Genomic DNA, 15,864 nt, shown 5'->3' with positions numbered 1-15,864 from the left:
AATGGTGTGTTTGCCCTTGTTGATTTTGCCTCTTAAAACACCCTCTGTGATCTAAAATACAAAAACTTTTTTGTTTTTCTGACAGTTTTCTAGAGTTCCATCTTTTATCCTTTTCTTATCTCTTTCTTTTTATTGCCTTATTTTATATTTGAAACCTTTAAATATAGATAATGCAAAACTCCATCCCCTTAAATTAAAGCACTCCCCTTGTAAAGATTTTTATCTACATGAATGGTCAATACAATATTATCTTGAAGAAGCAAGAATTCAATTGAAGTCTTTTGACCAGGCTACCAAGATAAAATAATTTGTATTAGCAACTGGAGTTAAGTCAATAAAGAAAGGTACATTTTTTTTCCTCAAAAGCTATTTAGCAGAAACTTTAACTACAGACAAGAAAAGGTCACCTATTTCGAAAGATACAATTTTATAATTTCTTTTTAATACCAGCAAAACACTATATTTCCTTCTCCCCTCCTTCCTTTCCTTTCTTCCTTCCTTCCTTCATTTCTTTTCTCTCCTCCTTTTCCCTCCCCTTCCCTTTCTTTCTTCTTTTATTCTTAGGTTGTAATGGAAACAATTCTAAATATACATCAATGAACATGTTTACACATCAATAATTTAATTTTCAAGGGGAAACATTTTCAGACTTTCTCACAGTGTTCATTGTATAATTTGTCCATTAAATTCTTAAAATGTTTTGTAAATATTTATTTGATTACAAGTGAAATTAAAATAGGGATTAATAGTGATGTTGTTTTTATTTTTAGAAAAATGTGTTAGTGTTGTAATTTTTGTGCTATATTACAAGATGTAGCAAAATTATGGTTGATACTTATTTCCCAAAGGAGGGACAAGAGATAGCAGCATTTATTGATTAAAGAACATTATTTTCAAGTATTATGCCAGCATGCTTATCCAAAGTGCTCTCACAGTTATTAATCCAAAATATAAGATTGAGCAAACTTGTCTTCATCTTTCAAATAAGAAAGTAAGATTTGAAGAGGTCAAGTAACTTTCTGAAATTCATATAACTTTTCTAATAAAAGACAAAGCTATAGATTGTTCTCAGATGCTCCAGATCAAAAGTCAGAGATTTGTTTTGTTTTCCTGATTCCAAGATGTTGGTGGGTTGTAGAATTGCAGAACTAAATACAATGTATGCATTGACTACATATGCAAACATATAACTGTATTGTGTATATATTATATTATTAATCTTGAATTTTGAAGTACTCTTTATAAACTAGGGATAATCACAATGATAAACATTTATTATGTGAATGCCACCTACTTTGACTAAGGTATAAAATGTATGAGTTAAGGTAATAATTTTATAAGAATGAGAATTACTTATACAAATATAGAGAAATACATGTAAGGAAAGCCATGGACCATTTTGCTAGTTACTTCAGTTACTATGGACATATTTTTATTTATATTTTAAATCATTCTGACAATTTAATTTGACCTACCAAGTTTTAGAATGTAGGCAATCACCATTAACTCTTGTTTATTACAGATAGCTAGGTTTTAAATGATTTTTTAATGAAACACTAAAGTAATATGTTATTATATGTATGTTACTATATCATATACATTTGATTTTATTGTGACACACATAAAAACTTCCTTGAAGTTATCTAAATTGTATCATTTTTCTTAGTTACCTAAATTTAATATTGTTTTAAATATTTGTTTCTTTGTAAAACAAAATGTACTTTCTTTTTTATATTTAACTTGCAACTAGAAGCAGAAATCCCCAAATTTAACAAGGAGATGCTTTTTATGTTGTACTTTTGGCTTACTTCTCCTTATAGTACTCTCCAAATACACTTAAATACTACTTTTAATTTCTCATATGTTATCACTCTTTCTAAAACAAATCTATATCTTACCTGGTACTTTTTTAGGTAATCATCAATATTTTATGCTGGCACCTGGAAAAAGAAACAGTAGCACTAACTCATTTCAAACATGTTAATTTGATTTGCTATATTTACTTGAAACAAGTCTACATGCCAATGAATTGATTGATGTATATATCCCCCATTGGGGGAAAGAGAAAATATTCTTGTTGGTGTTAATAAGCATTAAGAGTTGTTAGAATATCCTGTCTTCCAACTGACATCTGTTGAATATCTGAATTTGCATAGTGGAGAAGAATACGATAGGCTATAAACGGGGTAAAGAAGAGATATATAAGCTTGTTATTTTATCTTTTACACCAAATCATACTTTTTGAATCTATGTATTGGTACTCTCTTGCTTCTCTTCTGTGAAAACAGTTTTCTATCTTTCTATTTTTCTCTTTGATTTTTGTATGGGGAAGCACATACAATAAATTGATGAACCAGAGTCTGAAATGATAATAAAATATTTTCTGGCTACTTTCTTATTCTCTAAAAGCTGTTTGCCTCCTTAATTTTTAAAATTGTGGTTACATTATATATGGGCACACACACACTTATATAGGAAATGAGAGTTTCCTCATTTAAAAGCTATCTTTAAAAAAGGAAACTTGATACGGAGGAGAAAATATGTAGGTAGCCTAAGTATTCTTTGGGAAGAAAGGGCAAGTTTCCTGACTCCCAGAAAGAAAACTGGCAGGTGAATGCTAATTTCATCCTGACAGAAAAAAGCAATTATTGCAGCAAGGGTAAAAAGATTGCTTCTTTCCTCTATGATGTAGCTTAGATGTTTTAACTCTCCTTTAAAAGATTATATATATATATATATAAACTATATATAATTATATATAGTTTTTATATATAATTTTATATATTTATAAACATATAAATACATATATGTTTATAAATATATGTAAATTCTATAAATATGTATGTGTGTATATATGTGTGTGTGTGTGTATATAGGATAAAGGGATAAAGGAAGTATTCCCTCACCCCTGTAAGGGAGAATAGCTAGTAACTTAAACTTTGATGAACAGCCTGGAAGGTGTATGTACTAATAAATTTTTAATATAATCGTTGGGAAGAGTGAATGAATGTCATGCCATCATGCTTAGGTTCTTCAGAAAACTTTCTTCTTAATGAGAGTGGCAAGATTCCTGACCTGAGAAGAAATTTCTGTGTACCTGTTTACTAAAGTTACCAGAGTAAGCTTGAAAGAACAAGTAACTTTGGCAAGAAATATGCTACACAGATTTTAATTTTCTTTACCTCATGGTTCACATATGCCTTAAGAAGTTACTGTGTTGATATAGGTTTAGGGTTCAATTTATATTTCTAGTACAATTTTTATAGAATGTTATTTTATGATTTATGAATTTGAGATAATGACCATCTGACAGGCATTCGGTTGTAGCTACCTTAATTTTAAGAATAAGATCCTGGAAATTCATAACTAACCACTTGCCGACTAACTTACCCATTTCATTAATGCTATGCAACAGGAGTAAAACTTTATGCAATGTACTAATAAACACGTACTCGAAAAGAGAGAGAGAGAAAGACAAAGAGACAGAGACAGAAACGGGTGATATTGTTCTGTCACCCAGGCTGTAGGTCAGTGGCACAATCATAGCTCACTGCAGCCTCAACCTCCTGGGCTCAAGAAATCCTCCAGGCTCAGCCTCCAGAGTAGCTGGGACAACAGATGTGCACCACTGGACTGGGTTAATTTTTAACGTTTTTTGTGGAGATGGGGTCTCACTATGTTGCCTAGTCTGATCTCAAACTCCTGGCCTCAAAGCATCCACCTGCTTCAGTCTCCCAAAGTGCTGGGATTACAGGCATGAACCACTGCCCCCAGCTTGTTACAATTTTTTATCAGAAGGTAAACTTTAGAAAACAAGTAACCAATTCATATTGATTTAAAAAGTGAAAAATATCTAGTAGAATGCCATTGAAAACTTATTATTGGTTATTCATGAAAAAAAATCAACATCTGGTGAGCAAAAACAAAAGATTAAATTGTCAAATGAAACTCATACCAATCAGATATCTTACTCCAATATCAAGACTTACTATTCATTTCAAATGTACTGGCACTGAAGAACTCAGATGAAGCAGGAACAGGTCTGTGATATAGAAGGCAGCTCTCCAAGACCTTTCATTCTACATTGAGCATCCACTCTCTGATCCACAGTCATAGATCAGATCTTCAGGAGAAGGTTTTTGAAATTATTGCACACAGCAGAGAGAGTGTTTTATTTATTAAACATCTCAATTTTATATCCCAACGTTGTGACATTTTCCAGGGTGCCATGCTCATAAATCCATAGATTCTAAGTTCATTTAGTCAAATAAGTCCTTAACCCAGGACGTGGTGTAAACATTTCCATATGTAAGGGCCCTCCTTCTACCAAATACTATTACATATTGACCTGAAGGACTCATTTACTTGTTGACAAGATATTAGAAGTTACCTTGTTTCTTTCTTGTGAAGACAAATCAGTTGCTATAATTCCTTCTGCCCCACCTGCCACATCTCCACCATTCACGAGTATGATATACTCCATTGGCATGGATGGTAAATCTAATGCCTTGAATTTTTCGTGGCTCTATCGTTGTGTAGAAAATGTTTTATAGAAAATGTTTATCTGATTGAGACCACAGTTATTTTGGTTTCTCTTCCATGTTTTGAATGTTTTAAAACACAGTTGAAGTGAGTGATAGAAGAGATTGCTTTTCTTGCTGATTATATTTCAGCAAACTCAGGAATTGTAATTCTGAAGGACAAAAAATTCAGTGATTTAACTGGGAAAAAAACTGAAAGTCAATTTTTTTTTCTGGATATGTGTCAGAATATACTACAAAAATAAAAATTTAAATGTATATATCATATTTTCAATTAGAGACATATTTTATAATTATTTTTCCGTTTGCTTTTATGCAGAATTACTCTTGCTAGAATAACAACACATACAGCTAATTGGAATGGATCATGTTCGTTTTTTATTATGTGTCTTTCAGTTATACTACAGACCTCATTACATATTTCATTGAATATAATTGCCTTGTCTGAAAATATTTCAGATGTTGTTTTATTTAATGAGTTAAAAAATCTGTATTGCTTCATATTTTGTTTTATTTTACTTGGTGTGTATCAGAAATACATGACAGTTACCATAAGAGAAAACACATAAGAAAGCCTGAATACAATATTTACAGCCTGATTTATCTGTTCTCCTGCTTTTTCCCAAACAGACTGTTATTTCTACCCTCCAGTCTCAGCATCTTTAGTGCCCAAACCTATAATGCTATTTTTTCTTGCCTAGCGTGTTTGTATGAAAAGAAAACCAAGTTCCATCTGCCTCTCCCCACCCCAACATATTTCCTAACTTCTCCATGCATCATTGAACTCCATCTTCTCTAAATCACTCTGCAGTTTAATAATGGCTAACAATTTTTACTGTATGTCAGGTGTTGTTCTAAAAGTTTTACATATTTTAAATATTTTGATCCTCACAAAAGCTATGAAGTAGTTACTCTATATGATATACTTTCAAAAGAAAGGAAACTGAAACATAGAGATGTTAATAACTTGCCCACAAATGCAAGACTAGTATTATTAGCAATCAAGTATTCTGCTCAATAGGGAAATACCACATATACATCACCATGGGTATGCCACTTTTCAAAAAATAAATAAACTAAAATTTTAATAGGATAACTTTTTGCCTTTGATTTTTATAATTACAATTAAGAGTGATACTAATTATTATAGAGAGTGATATAATGCTACTATTATAAGCATGAGCAAATACAAGACACTGTAATTCCTCAAAGAGAATAATGACTAATGTTTTATTAGGTACTGCTGTGCAAAGCAATGTTCTAAGTGCTCTATTATGTATATTTGAATTATGCAATCTTTAAAACAACAGCAAACTCAAGAAAGATTGCATTGTTATTCTCAACTTACAAAGGAGGCTGGGTGCAGTGTCTCATGCCTGTAATCCTAGCACTTGGGAGGCCAAGGCATGTGGATAACTTGAGATTAGGAGTTTGAGACTAGCCTGGCCAACATGGTAAAAACCTGTCTGTACTAAATATACAAAAATTAGCCAGGCATGGTGCAGGATGCCTCTAATCCAAACTACTCTGGAGGCTGAGGCAGGAGAATTGATAGAACCTAGAAGGCAGAGGTTACAGTGAGCCCAGATCATGCCACTGCACTCCAGTTTGGAGGCAAAACTCCATCTCAAAAAAAAAAAAAGAAAAGAAAAGAAAAAAAATTTTGTTTTTTATGTGTTACTTTATTTTTTTTATTGCATTTTAGGTTTTGGGGTACATGTGCAGATCATGCAAGATAGTTGCATGGGTACACACATGGCAGTGTGTTTTGCTGCCGTCTTTCCCTTCACCCACATTTGGCATTTCTCCCCAGGCTATCCCTCCCCTCTTCCCCCACCCCGCTGTCCCTCCCCTCTTCCCCCCAGTAGACCCCAGTGTGTAGTACTCCCTTCCCTGTGTCCATGTGTTCTCTTTTCTTCATCACCCACCTATGAGCGAGAATATGCGGTATTTCATTTTCTGTTCTTGTATCAGTTTGCTGAGAATGATGTTGAATTTGAAGTAAAATTATAAAGGAGTAAATGATGATATAGAAATGTGCCATGAGATTCTTTTTTTTTTTTTTTTTTTTTTTTTTTGAGATGGAGTTTCGCTCGTTACCCAGGCTGGAGTGCAATGGCGCGATCTCGGCTCACCACAACCTCCGCCTCCTGGGTTCAGGCAATTCTCCTGCCTCAGCCTCCTGAGTAGCTGGGATTACAGGCACGCGCCACCATGCCCAGCTAATTTGTTTGTACTTTTAGTAGAGACGGGGTTTCACCATGTTGACCAAGATAGTCTTGATCTCTTGACCTCGTGATCCACCCGCCTGGACTCCCAAAGTGCTGGGATTACAGGCTTGAGCCACCGCGCCCGGCCTGGAATGTAAATATAAGCAGTCTTGATTTCAGATTTTAACACTCCTTACCTACCGCTAACCTGTATCCAAACCTTACCTAAAGCACAGAATGAACTATATCCATATCAGTCTGAGAAGGCTAGATGGTGCTGCAGAAACAATTCCCAAATATTAGCAGTGACTCATAACATCAAATAGAGATTTCTTGCTTATGCTATATATCTATTGCTGTTCAGCAGGCAAGACTTCTCCATGTTCTCTCACTCAAGCTGGTGGAACAATCCTCTGTTTTGTTGCAGTCTCAGAGGGAAAAAGGGAATGTCTCAGATTGTACAACAGGTCTTATATTTCCACCCAGAAACAGCATGTAATACTTCTACTCGTATTTCATTGATCAAAACAAAGCAAGTCACATGATGACAGCTAACTCACTCCAGGGAGCAAGGAAGAGCAAATCAACTTACGCCTAGAAGTGGGGAAAAGAAATTTAACCAGCAAACAGCACCAGTGCCTACTGTTTTGTCTGTTTTTCTATGAATTAATCTCATCTTAATGAAAATATAAAAAGTATCATTTGTTAAATATGCTACATTACTGACACAAAAAAAATCACGGATTCCATCACATTTTCCAGAAAAATGTAATTAATTTTTTAAGCTATAATTGAATATTTTTTCTCAATATATTATGTGTACATAAAGCTATGTCAATTTTTAGCACCTGACTTAAACGTATTATTTACACCATATTCTCCAGCTCTGTTTCAGTGGTTCAACTGGATTTTCCAATATTTATATATTTTAAAAAATATTTCTACTTGTAATCAGTGTATTATCTACTGAATTGTCTAGAATTTGTTGATGCTACCACAGCATATTCCAGCTTATTTTAATTATTAAAAAAATCATACTTGATGATATATAATCTAACCATTATTATACTTGTCAGAATTAATTCATGGTGATAGTGTTATTTCAACAACATTTTTTAGTTACTTATCTCTTTACAACCTATCATGAAGCACATTTTTTCCTTTGCAAGTATCTCTAGAGACTGTAAGTGACAAGTATAATATCTTAAATGTGTGAACAAAAATGACTTTCTTTTTCCCAAACAATATGCTTTGCTTGATCCAGAAATAGATAATTTGCATCAACTGAAAAAATAGGTTTACGTAATTTTTTCTCCTTGCCAATTTAATGGTAAATCTTCCCATATCATCTCCTAAATCATGTGCTATATTTTCAACCTTAAAGATATAAAAATATGATCATCTTTAATTCCCACATTACCCAATTTACATTTATACTTAATTAGAAAATTTTCTACTGGAATTTTAGTTTCTAAACAAAGTAAGCTGCATCTTTCTGCCTTTTTTTCAGTGTTGAGTGTCAGGTGACATCCTTGGTACTTTTTTTTTTTTCCCATCTATAATTAATTCGTGAATTCCTACTATAGTAGTTGATTTAAATGATTTTCATTGTACAACAATACTTACGTAGACATTCACTATATCAAGATGGTGGTTGCGTTACCCAAAACCTATTGTTTTAAGTATAATCCAAATATAAATATAAATAAATATATATATGAAATTAGTGTCTTCATTTTTCAGACAATAGTTTCCAATTCATTTTCAGAACATAGAAAATAATTAAGTTGGAAGAGAACATTAATCAGTGTCTTAGAGATATATATCTTCTTTTTCTCAATTTTTTTTTCATTTTTTTTTCTATTTTACCACACATAGGGTGAAAACAAAGATTTATAAATATGAGGCCATGTTTTATTGTCACAATTGAAAATCTTATCAATAGAATTTTTAAGTTAATATATAAATTATGAGAAGATATCAATTCTCACAGTTTGGCAATAATTTTCTAAGTTTTATAGCTTCTGAAATTTTAAGCATTTATATACATCATAAAATTGCATGTTTATATGCATTCTTTTGCATTATAAAAAATAGAAATAGGTAAAATATTCAGATTATTAGGTTCAGTGTAATTTTATTCTCAGCCAGATTTTTCTAGGAAATCATAATTCACATGAATTCACATGATTTTTTTGTTTAATTATGTATTCAGGAAATGTCTACTAAAAACTTAGTGTGTTGGGTCCTGAAGCTATAAAACAGTATAACACCATACTGACCAACCACAGATAAATAGAATCTAGCAGGATAGGTATAATCACAGTGCTTTTTATTGTTGTTATAATTAGCATAACAAAAATATGTCTGTGTGACGTGATAATTTTATGAGCATAATGTATTTTGGCACAATTCAAGGTTACCTTTCACCTTATTGAATTTAGGATTATCTTATATTTGTACAGAGAAAGAGATGCAAGTATATTTAGTACCTCATAATTATCAGACACAGATATACTTGGTGCTTTTCGATATGTTCTGCTTACTCTTCCGCTTCCTTTTATTAATTTTTATATGAAAAAGACACATTCAATGTCTGTTTATATGAGCAATCTGCTGCATAGCAGCCCAATTTAATCCTTTGGGTTCCATCAACCATTTAAGAATTACTTTGCCCTTACGAAGAATAAAACCATTATAAAGTATGGCTAGATGGTATAAAAACACAATAAAAAGTAAATATTTAACTTGAAAGAATATTATATCAGACTGGCAAAACATTTAACTTCTAAAAAATCAGAACATAATACTGTAAATAGGAATGGGTAGGGTGTGTCACAATGATTTTGTTGTCACTAAAGTGAGTCATGGGGCAACACTACCTAAGAATTCATTTGTTAGTTAAATGCCTGACTGGAGTTATAGGTTTTGTTTTCATGCGATGTGTTAGGAAAACTAATCCTTACAATGCAAGTAAAATAAGTGTTGTGTCCTTCACACATTCATTCATTTGACAAACTGTGTACTGAGCAACTGTTGTGTGCCAGGAACTTGTGTTGTTTCTGGTCATACACGGTAAACAAAATAACTATCATTTCTACCCTATGGCATTTACATCTCATGTAATACTTATAACAACTCTAAATAGCAGACTAGAATTATTCCTACTGTACAGATGAACATATAGAACATTTACAGCTTATTTAATAACCATAACAGAATTATCCTTACTGTATAGATGAACATAGAGAGGACTAAAAATGATAAAAACAAAACAGAACAAAGCGAAACAACTTGCCTGCTATCGCCGTAAGTTCTATGTGTTCTTTATGTTAGTCTGACAACAGAGACCAAGCCCTTTACTTTCATACCATACCTCTCTACCCGGTATGGTGATAGGAGTGGTTATCTGTATCTGAAAAGTGCAAAAAGGGAGGAATGCTTTTGTTACATTGTGAGGCAAATGAAGATGGAGATATGCAAGAAGAACCACAGTTATCTAAACTGGTCTACACGCTAGATCCCAATTAAAATAACATGTTAATAAAAAGAGAAAGTAAAATTAAAAAGTCAATAGACATCATTGATAACATTTTGATGGCTATATATTATAGATTGATGACTATAAAAAAATTAATGAGTTTGAATTTTATTTGATCATATAGCTTCTATATTTCTGAGCCATTACACTGAGATCTTTTAAATTTAACTATTTGCCCTGAGATTAAATAAACGTGATGGAGACTGAGATGTACTTTTATTAGTGGGTACATCTGCTGTTGAAGACCTGAATAAACAAAGAACAAAACTGAATTATTGTGCTGTAACCTAATATAATCACCTACTAATCAAATATAGGAACTCCTCAAATAACACACACACACACACGTTGAATTCCCACAGCTCTGGCTATCTGTGAGAAAGAGAGGAAGGAAATCATCTCTGTTTTCTCTACAGGCTTTTGTATAACTGTAGTGCCAAGAGGCATATAGTTACAGCCTTTTAACAAGCATATATGGCAATTAAAAACAGCAAGGTTTCAGCCTGGTTATCTTGGGTATAGAGATAACCACTTTTGCTGACTCCAGGGTTTTCTTGAAACAATATGATTGTACTGTGGAGTCTCTATTCGTTTATCCTACATGTAATTGAAGCAGAGCTAACATGCTACTCTCATGCTCTCTTTTGCCCTGTATTTTTAGGGACCCATATGCTACATTTTCAAGTTTCACAAATATCTTTAGCATAGTTAATCACAAACTAGTGAGATATTTTATCATTGACTTTCACTGAAGAATTGTTTATTGAGTACTAGGTGCCTGGTATACGCACTTTTATAAGCAAAGTTAAAGGGAGTATGAAACTAGAAATTTTACTTAGCATTGGTAGAGATTAGGAGGATAAATGAAATTTATTTCAGTAATAAATCCCTCTGTATGAGTTCTCAAGAGCATTAATGTCATGAATCCTGTGGCTCAACACTTCATGTCCAAAAGTTATTGAGTCAATGACTCATCTCTCAAGGCTCTGGATTTGTTTACTTATTTAGCAAAGTATAGAAGAAAATGACAGCTTGCCCTTAACACAGAGCTTCTTCTCTAGTACTCTTGTCCAAGAAGAGGTAATAAAATTTACTTTAAAAAAAATTACACAGTACCTGAATAATTTATCAAGGAATTCCATTGAGAAGAGTAATCTTTGGGTTATAAAAAGGAAGGGTATCACTCCCTTGTTCAATAGACTATGGGTCAAAAAGTAAGGGAAATTTTTTCAGTTACATTTCTTCCTTTCATAAATGTCTCATGAGACAGAAAGAATACTGCAAGTTGAGGTATTCTTATATATAAATTTCCATAAATTCTACTATTTGCAACATATTCTATAGAAGGTACACAAGGTTTCGTCAGAAGTCCAACATGATGAAAATTTTAGGAAGTACATTTGTAAATATTAATGAAGAGATGTTATCAAAAACTACATTTTGTTAATTTTTAATACATACTGCAAAGAGAAATAGAATTTGATGTCCAATTTCCTAAAGACACATTTAAAGACTTTCAGTGAGCATAGATAATTGTGATTTGTTTTGAATGCTTCTAAATTATTTAAGTCTGGCTTTCATAATTGCAAGCAGAAAGTTGTATTTTTCTAAGGAAAAGATACTGAGTTGATTAGGTGATTATCACACATGAACACTAATATTTTAATACTCATAGTAGACTAATTCTCTAGAGATTTTCTGAATGTTAATTTCATTCACACACAAACACACATTGATTTTCTCACTTTCACTATCATGAATAGGGATAAAATACAGTCAATTTGGGGAGGGATATTAAGAAAAACTAAAACTTAAATAATATTATGAGAAAAATTCACCAGTAAAGTCACCTTTAATAGAGGCATACATTCATATATCAACAGAGACAGTTAAAGACTTTTTCTGTTGATTTAGTAGGAAAACATTTATTAAAAGACAGCAAAGCAAATATGTAAAAAAAATCAAGTCAAACTATATGACAGGAGAGGTCGAAAAAAATAATATTTAGGTAACCCATGTTAATTCTTTTTGTTACCATCTTTAGAGCAGCATTATTCAGAGGCATTTTTGCCGCCCAGGGAACATTGGACAATAATACCTGGAGATAGTTTTGGATGCCACACCTCAGATGCTACTAAAAAGCAGTGGGGAAGAGGCCAGGTATGCTACTTAATATCCCGCAATGCACAAGACCGCTCCCCTCAGCCAAGAATTATCCTGTCTACCATGTTAATATTGCCACTTTGAAACCCTGCTCTAGATGGTCATTGTTAACAATGTTGAAATCTTGATTGGTAACATGAAAATGTTTTGTAGCACTTTTCAGGTAAATATAAAACAGGACTTGTCTACTATCTCATAGAATTTCTTTTTGCCTGAGGAAACATCATAATGTTATAGTCTTAGACACTTGATTTCCTACAACTGGCCCGGGACTGAGTCTCTATTACTCAAGGTAATAGCCTGTCATATTCTCCAAGGTTAGCTCTGTACAGTTCTGTTTTCAGTCCCTCACGTTCCTGTGATAAGGTTTGACCAAGCTACCTAGGAAAATAAATTTAAATCATAGACTGTTTTTCCATGTACTTCTGCCCCAATCCCACTAGGCTCCAGAAGATCCTACTTACTGAATTCTAGAAATACTCTTCAAACTCACACAGAAGTCTAATAATGATCCAGAGTTATAAATTCCACACCCCAAGTTAAAATTTAAAGACCATAGAAAAATTATCTAAATAATTTCAGTTTTTGTTGTCCTTCTTTTATCTTTACCTTTAATATTTTGGGGCACATTTATATTATTTTTCTGTTTAAAGGATTTTCAGAGCAACTTTAGTGAAATATGCGTTTTGATATTCATGTGTTACGTTCATATACAATTTTGTCATCTAGTTAACTTTTATTGTTACAGTTACAAAGCAAAACAAAATGTGTCCAGTATATTACTGGCAAAGTTCTGATATAAATCAGAAAATTATAACAGAAATCAAGGTGACCATCTTAGAACATCAGGGAAAAATTTCTTTCAACTTTAATTTTAGGAAAGCAATTCTCGTTTAAAGTAGTATTTTTATTGTTTTTTATTTTAACAAACATAAATTTGGCAAAATAAAAATGTTCTGTTTTACAATGAAACTTTTCTTACTAGCAATGTTTATTCAGTAAATATTTATTGATCATTTAATATTGTCAAGGCAATTACATATATATCCTAGAAATGTTTTAGATATACAGTTATTTTTAAATAATTGGAAGCTAAATAAATATGAAGATAGAGGATCAAACTTTATTTCACCTCCATTCATTTCAATATATAAATATACCTATACATTCCAATGTCTATATGTGATTAATATAGTTAAATATAAACATACTTTACTTTTTATCTTTTGGATATATATGTATATTTACACTTAGGTGTGTATACTTTTTACATGTAAATGTGCAGATGTGTGTAGAGAATTTTGTATTGATTCACATTTTTTTGTACTTGATTGAATAATTTAATCCATAGTATAGGTTTTGGTGAGTAATGTGTATCTGCAAACCATCAAATAAGAAAGGACAAACTATATATGTATGTGTGTGTGTGTATTATTATTTTTTAATTATTATTATTTCTTTTTTGGAGATGAAGTCTTGCTCTGTCACCAGGCTGGAGAGCAGTGGCACCTCGACACACTGCAACCTCTGACTCCCTGGTTTAAGTGATTCTCCTGCCTCTGCCTCTCAAGTAGCTGGGATTACAGGCACACACCACCACGCCCAGCTGATTTTTTGTGTCTTTAGTAGAGACAGGGTTTCATCATGTTGGCAAGGATGGTCTCAATCGCCAGACCCTGTGATCTTTCTGACTCAGCTTCCCAAACTACTGGGATTACAGGCATGAGCCACTGCACCCAGCCACAACAAACCATTTTTAAAAATCTCTTATCATGTTATAAATCCACATCACTTTTCCAATAGTCTTTTTAGCAATAAGAAAAAATTAGAAAGCTCAGTAGAGTTGTCATAGCTGAAGAGGTTATTAAATTTTTCTTCAATTACTTTCTGTGTTGCTTCTCAGAAAAGTAACATACAGCTTCTACAATTGGATTGAATGCTTACCAATTTGGTAAATGTTTGTTGATTTTTACTGATAAATACTTTCATTTAAGTAACTCATGATTTTTAAAGCATTTTTTTAAAAGAAATAATTTGTAGGCCCCATTGGAAAGCAAATAAATTCTACAATATTTTATTTATTATCAGTTCTTTCCTATGTGACTACATGAAACAAAATTTGTATGCTATATTTACAGAATAAAATAGAAAATATATTTTGCATGCTTCAAAGTGAGAGGACTCTGGCAACTAATAATACAATTTCTATATTTATTCCTTCTCTCCAAAACATTTCATTATAACAAGAACATTTTAGTAGTTAACATTTTTATTTGTATTGAATTTTGCTAATTAATGAGCCAATTTTATAATTCAATTTAGTTTTTATTTACACTTACACTATAGTTTACTTAATATTTCACTAAGTATTTATTTCATGAAAGGTGATGGTATAAGTGAATCACAAGAATCTGAAGGAATTCTTAACATAGTTATCATCTCAAGTAGCTGATAAATTAACGTTAGTTCAATATTATTCCACAGTAGTTCACACATGAACTAACACATTAAATAGTGTTTTCAGTTTCCACTTAGTGAAGGATTGAATAAAACATGTACTGAATGAAAAACAAATGATGCATAGGAAGTATCTATCTCTGTAACTATTTCTCTATAAATCCTACTGAAGCAAGTTTCAACTAGGGAAACCGTGATGGCTTTGAAATTAGTTTTTATGTGTTGAGAGCAAGTAGTCAATTCACTAAAAAAAAAATGATTACCAAGTGATAAAATGGTTGCTTTTAGTTAAAACAACTTTTCTAACTTCTCTATACACACCCACTTAGCTATTGTCACACTGGCTTTAATTCTTCTATATGCACTTGTGCCCTAGCTTCAGGGCTCTGATCTTGCTGCCTGGAATTATCTTCCACCAGAAAATTTTATGCTTAGTGCTTCACCTCCTCAAGTCTTTCATGGCCCAAATAAGATTGTAAATATTGATCTCACATTATTTATTTTTCTTCTTTCATTAATATTTCTCCTTAGCACTTGTTACCATCAAATGTATTCGCATTCTATGTATTTATTCTCTTTTCCCATTTGAATATAAACTCAAGGAAGGCAGGAATTTTAATCTATATTTTTTTCATTGCTACACCCTGCACTTAGAAGAACAGCTGGTCCCAAGAAGTCACTCAGTAAATGCCCTGTGAATGAGGATGTCAGATGCTTGTAATGCACAAGGGCATGCCACTTTTCAGGAGTGCTACACCTGTGTTGCTTTTAATCCTTGTGTAAGAGCTGGAAAATTAGTCCTAAGAGACTGCAGCAGGCAAGCATTAGCTCACAAAAATAAGGCAAATCAACTGAAGGAAATTTGACCAATTGAGTATAAATATGCTACAACTGCAAGTGACCTTAAATCAAAGTCCTAATAGAAAATACTCCCTCACACTGCTTCCCAACC

The 15,864-nt window shown here is 32.4% G+C and overlaps 1 protein-coding gene across 13 annotated transcripts in view; it reads left to right on the top strand.

Annotated features, from left to right (window-relative positions):
* The window catches only part of CCSER1 (coiled-coil serine rich protein 1), a 1,385,530-nt gene that overhangs the window by 791,526 nt on the left and 578,140 nt on the right, over nucleotides 1-15,864 (top strand). The window lies entirely within an intron of this gene.

This window comes from Callithrix jacchus, chromosome 3, assembly GCF_049354715.1.
Source record: "Callithrix jacchus isolate 240 chromosome 3, calJac240_pri, whole genome shotgun sequence".
Taxonomy (NCBI): Eukaryota; Metazoa; Chordata; class Mammalia; order Primates; family Cebidae; genus Callithrix; species Callithrix jacchus.
Note: the sequence above shows the minus strand (reverse complement) of the source record. Positions and strands in the feature narration are given on the sequence as shown.